The following is a 6,462-nucleotide window of genomic DNA, read 5'->3' as shown; positions in this document are numbered from 1 at the left end:
GCCAAGGTTAGATTCAAAAGCTTGCTTGAAATATGACTAATCGAGGTATGTGTCTTAATCTTGCATTAATCATCCGTATTTGTTGAATTTTGAGCCGCAATAATTAGGGTTTTCGACCCATTTGCTCGAAAATTTGGGGCTTTTCCCCCAAATGGATTTGTCTTGCCAAATTGATGCTAGAAATGGATAGTAGGCAATGTTAGGAACATAACCATGTATTCACTTTGAATTTTCATCGAGTTTTGAGCCCTTGGGCGAATTTTGAGACGGTTTCAGACTAGATCGATGATTGCTTGAAAACGGCCTTAGGATTGCCCATTTGTGATGAAATTTGATATTTGGGACCCTTGGGTGATGGGTAAACTTCCTGTCATCTCGGAATTTTGGTTGGTGACAACTTTTGCAGGGCACCTTTTAGGGCATAATCGCCATTATAGCGAAATGCTGCCGAATTTTCGACTCGAACCCGGAACCAGACTTTGATTTTGACTTGACTTGACCCAATTTGTCACATGAGTGATTGAATCGGTGAGAACATGGCCAAGGATGGCCAGAAAGGATAGTTTCCAGGGCTCCGGAGGCTCGAAAACTTCTTAATCGAAGGCTCGCCGTCACGTGACGCGGCCTGAACTTGCTTTAATGTTGCAGGTGATGATGCTTCCACTTCCGGGAGGACTCCCATGGAGGTAGACGCCAGTGCGGTTGAGGAGGCTTTGGAGCAGGCTTTCACCGACGCGGTGATGGCTGCTGCAGACGAGGTTCCTGAGGAGGAGGCTGAGGAGGAGATTCCGCGACGGGCCCACCTCGGACGAGGGGGTCGTCAGCTGAGAGGAGCTCCCGCGTGGGCTGAGACTTGGGAGAGTAGGCACCTTGTGTGGGCTGCAGAGGGTCACTTGTCCTACAGGACGGTGAAGAGTTTGGTAAATAGGAATTCCCTAACTCATTACTTATCCTCTTTCTGTTTTTTTGTTCAAATTTCCTTCAAATTTACTTCAAAATTAAAGATAGCTTTATTTCGAATCATAATAGGAGGCCGGGAATATCCGGTCATTCTCGGGGTACACGACGGCGATGGAGCACTATGAGCGGCTGTCGGAGGAGGAGAGGGCCATGATCGAGCGTGGAGCGTTCGGTCCTCTGGTTCAGGTCTGGAGGGATATCGTGAAGAGGAAGTTGCGGGCCAACCTTAGCCTGGTCCGCGCTTTCTTGGATCGATTTTGGGATACGACTTCCACGTTTCACCTGCCTTTTGGTGAGGTGGGAGTCACCTTGGAGGATTACGGCATGATTTCGTCAGTGCGCGTGCGGGATCGAGGAGATGGTGTGGCGGAGGCTGGCATGAGAGCGGATTCGGCCGAGGCGAGGAGGCCGGGATCGGCCGGAACTGTCGCCGAAGGCTGTTGCGGTGCCGGGTTTGGTACCCAGTACCTATGTTCGAGATTACTTCGCGGGGAAGACCCCGGCATCGGTGGTGATCGACGGGAGGGAGACGGCTCCTCCTCCTTGTACAGCGGAGCAGAGGGCTCGTCTGTGGCTTTGGTGGTTCTTGTCTTCGATTTACCTCGGAGACAAAGGTGAGAGGCTGTCGACGAAGCTTCTTCCCTTTCTTGCTGACCTGAGCTCCCTAGGGCGTTGGGATTGGGTCACTGCTGGTTTTGCGGTCCTCATCCGCTTCATGAGGGCTATGGTTCGTCCGGAGTTGATGGAGAAGGGGACTTCCCCTGGCGCTGTCGGACCTGGGCTACTGTTGGAGGTATGAACCTTCCTTTAGACCAAAAATAAATTCCTTTCTTTTATCAAAGATCGAAAGATCGTCATTGACTATTCCGTTTTACAGGCGTGGGTGTACTCTTACTTCCCGGGCCTCGCGCCCAAGAGGACGGAGCCGTTGGAGAGGGCCTATCCGGTGGTGAGGGATTGGGTCATGTCTTGGGACGAAGAGCAAGCGTTCTTCTCACAATGTCTATCGGCGGGATGTGAACGCTCTTCAGCTGAGCAGCGTGAGTATCCTACTTGTATGCATTTATACTTCTTTCCTTTCATCTGATCACAGGAATGATCTCTGTCTTTATCTTGTTGCAGTGGGTGCCCAGACCTTGGGCGGAGTACGCTGAGGCGCCTCCTTTTGTTGCTGAGGTCCTTCGACCTAGGAGTTCGAGGCCTACATTGTTGTTGTGGACGTCGATGGGTCCTGTGTGGTACTTAGGCGAGCGTTTGGCTCGTCAGTGCTCTCGGGGTGCATTGACGGTTCCCGTTGATCCTCCTAGGACGATGTTCAGGGAGCCTTCCGAGGCTGAGAGGGAGGCGGACTTGGCCGGTGCCAGTGGGGACGACCTTCTTCTGCCTGGCGAGGACTACTCGGCGTTCCTTTACGGGAGGTTGGCGTACTGGCCGGTAGTGGTGAGTATCCTTTTATTTCTCTTTGATTGGCTTCGGGAATTTCGATGAAAGATCACCGATTAATGGAGGCCGTTCGTCTTTGCAGGAGGTTGAGGCGGCGGGCATCGAGCCCCCAGTGTATCCCGAGACTCTCGAGTACACCGACGCGACCGGGAGGACGACGATCTCCGAGTTGCGTGATTTTGACGTGGGGCGTGACGGATGCTTGGCCTCCTCGACGATCGGGCAAGCATCTAATTCGGAGGGTGAGCCTCCGCTTATATTCCTTTCGTGTAAGAACACATTCGATTAAACTTGTTTAATTTCTCGAGGATTTTTCTTGAAAATGCGGTCGCGCCATCTCGGTTCGTGGCACTATGGAGGGTGGCCAACCGGCTACGGGCTACCGCTATCGAGGCACTCGTCGGTGGTCGAGGTCGTCAGGTATGAACCTTATTTGATCTCTTTTGATTGATTTTTTTTTTGTTTTGTTCTTTTTTATTTTGTTTGAATCGATTGACATGAGCCAATTTGCTGCTGTTCTCAGGCCGATCGTGAGTGGAGCGAGAGTTAGCTTGATCCGGGAGGAGACGGCTCGTTTGTCGAGGGAGCTCGAGTTTCGGGATGCCGAGATTGCCGCTCTTATGGCGAGGGTTGCCGAGTTGGAGGGTGCCAATGATGAGTCTGCGTGGTCTTTGTAGTCTTGATTTTGAACATTTTGGACTTGTTTGGCGAAGCCCCGATTTATTTAGACTTGGATTTGTTTGGGCGAAGCCCCCACCGCACATCTGGATTTGTTTGGCGAAGCCCCGTTTGCTTGTATATTTGCTTTTTGTTGTATATACGACGGCCTGAGTGCCTTTTGCTGCCGGGTTGTGTTGTTTGTACCTGCAGGTTAGCTTTTGGACAAGTTTGGTAGACAGTGGTTTGCACCGTCATGCTACCGAAGTTCACATAGAAAAAAAAACACATTCATTTACATTTTTATATACACATAAGGCCTTTAACTAGTGCAAAAAAAGAAAAATGAGACTCGAAAAGAACGCGAAAATGCAAAAATTTTGTCGGAAATGACCGGACGGTAGGGAGGGTTACCCCCGCAAAAAAAGAAAAAAGAGAAATATATAAGTTAGAAAATGAAAAAAAAAATAGAAATGAACTGACTAAATAAAAGTGAAAATGAAAAAGAAAGAATTAAAAAAAAGAATTAGAATGGGAACTAAACATAAAAATGGCCGAAAATGTTGACGTTGCCTCGAAATGCGCGTTCCTAGATCAAGGAAACCTGAAGCATGGTAAATTTCGCGGATTTACCAAAATAAAATCCCGTAGGAATAGGAAATTATTTGTTATAGAATTAGGAAAGATCCAAACACGGAAATCACAGAAGTGATGCTAGGGAAGAGGCGCAAAGAAGAGTGCGTCCCTTTGAAGAGGCGCAAAGCAGTGCGCGCCTGTTCCCAAGCGTGTCGGTTCGACTGATTTTTGGAAACAAACAATTAGTATAAATAGAATCGTCGATGAAGCTTTAAATCATACAATTCTTCCGTCTCTTCTTCGTCGATTCACATATAAAACTCCCCATAAATTTTCAAGAGAAAATTATCATCATGAATACCCTAGAAATTCGCTTGAAGGAATGGACTAACGAGTTTTCGAATATTGAGAAACGTGACATGGGTGCTTACAACCTTGGATCTTTGTTGAGTTTGAAACTCATTAAGGTAGTAAAGCCGTTCTTGGATGCTTGTCTTGATTATTGGGATCCAAATTATCATGTTTTCGCGTTCCCAGGAGGTGATATTTGTCCTTTAGGAGGAAATTGTCGCTATTGGCGGGTGGGACCCCGAACATCTACCTGCCATCCCTTCTTTCGCTCGGGGTATAAGAGCAAATTTAGAGATTTGCTTGGGTGACGGACTCGAGGTAGATCGTCTTGTTACTTCGAAAGGCGTGCGGATGTTGGATTTCATAGATCGATTCATCAACAGGGCCGACCCTACTGTCTCTTATGTTGCTAGAAGGAGAGCATTCGGTTTCTGTTTGCTTCACGTTTATGTCTTTCAGGGACATGTTGATGAAGATTTGCGAGGTGATCCCCGTCTATTGGGTCTCGTTGAGCAAATGGAGCTGCGCAGGAGCCCAGCTTGCTTGTGTTTAGGGGAGATTATTTTGGGCTTGGATAATAGGAAATCTAATCGCGATCTTCCATTCTTGGGGAGTCCCGTCATCTTACAGGTAAAAGACAGCCTTTTTCTTTTTTTTTTTTCGTTTTTTTTTTTTTTTCTTTTTTTTTTTTTTTTTTTTTTTTTTTTTTTTTTTTTTTTTTTTTTTTTTTTTTTTTTTTTTTTTTTTTTTTTTTTTTTTTTTTTTTTTTTTTTTGGGTGTCTAATACCTGTTTTGGTAGGTTTGGCTTATGGAACGTCTCCGATTGCTCGAGCCCCCGGTTCATGCACTTTCCTATCATGCCCGTATGATTTCGATGAGGACACGGCTGTACATGGTGGATTTCACCCGGGTCTGTGACTATTGGAAGAACAAGCTGAAGAATGACGATGGCCCTTTGATCAGGTGGATTGTACCGTGGTGGCATCTCAAGTCTGTCACTGGAGTGTCTTCCTTGGATCCTACTAGGTCCGTGCGCATCCCTGGATTGGAATTTATGGTATGCATCTTCCCTGAGAGATTGATGAGGCAAGTCGGATTGAAGCAGATGATTCCTAGGCTTGACACCGTCCCGCAGACTGCCATGGCATTGACTACCGAGAGCCGAAGAGAGTGGGCTATGAAGTGGGCCCAAAGGAATATGTGGTTCCTGAGCTTCTCCTCCAATGCCTTGTGGGTGTCGGATTCTTATCTGAGATGGAGGAAGGCCGCAACTTCGGAAGAGCGTGAAAGACTGAGGAAGCGTGAGCCCGTTGACTACAAGGTGCGTGAAGGAGAGAAAGAGAAGGAGAAGCATCTGACTGAAGGAGAAGAAGAAGCCGGCTTTCAAGTCATTCATCCTTCGAAGAAATCGAAGACTACTCCTGTCGCAGAGGTGGTGGTTGGCAAGAACGGAAGATTCAGGCCTCGAGAAAGACCGTTGGTGATTAGGTCTGAAGTGGTGCAGGAGCGCCCGGCTCGAGGTCGTGACCAGAAATATGACAAGAATGACAAGGAAAGATGGAAGAATAGCCCAAGTCTTATTTATTATTTGATTATTATTATTATTGTTGTAATAAAAGGAGGGATTTTTAGAATCCTAGCCTAGTCTATTTTTATTATTTGCCGTATTATTATTATTAGAAATTGAATGAAATATAAAAGGTTAAGTGGTTACGAAACCGTTGTTATTTTCTTTTAATTATTCTTGTCGAATTTCAAATGCAATGCAGATGTCCTTCTATTTACATTTTTAATAAAATGGTGGGTTGAATCCCGTGAAGGATTGCCTACGTATTCACTTAAAAAAAGCGAAATCAAACCCTTGCGCGTAGTTCGAGTAAATGTAAAAGAATAATTGTTCGAAGCAAGAGCTTGTAATGAACATAGAAAATAAGCATGAGCTTTTGCTTACTCGGGAGGTGCGAATTTAGTTTGTTTGATGATATGAGGATGACAAGTTTGCCAAGATGCAAGAGCACAAGTGACATTCGAGATGGGCCAGGGGGCCGTTTATTTAGTGCCACAAGAGCGACACGTAGGTTTACGCGAGGCGCGTTTTGTTCCTATTCTAGGCATAGTATCGTTTCAGTTGGTCGAGATTTGTGGGGTTTGAGAATTCATTCCCATCTAGGTCTGTGATTCTAACCGCACCTCCTGGGAGTATGGATTTGACTAGATATGGTCCGGCCCAGTTAGGTTTGAATTTTCCCCTTGGGTCGACAGGTAAAAGAGCTCTGACCGATTTGAGAACTAAATCTCCTTCTTTGATGTTTCTTGGCCTAACCCTTTTGTTGAAAGCTCGTTTGATACGTGCTTGATATGTTTGGACATTATGTAAGGCACGAAGCCTACGTTCATCCAGGAGGATGAGTTCTTCATACCTATCCCTCTTCCAATCGGCTTCAGGGATTTGACTTTCGAGTAGAATACGTAAGG

The sequence above is a fragment of the Silene latifolia genome, chromosome 7, assembly GCF_048544455.1.
Source record: "Silene latifolia isolate original U9 population chromosome 7, ASM4854445v1, whole genome shotgun sequence".
In the NCBI taxonomy this organism is placed as follows: domain Eukaryota; kingdom Viridiplantae; phylum Streptophyta; class Magnoliopsida; order Caryophyllales; family Caryophyllaceae; genus Silene; species Silene latifolia.
Note: the sequence above shows the minus strand (reverse complement) of the source record.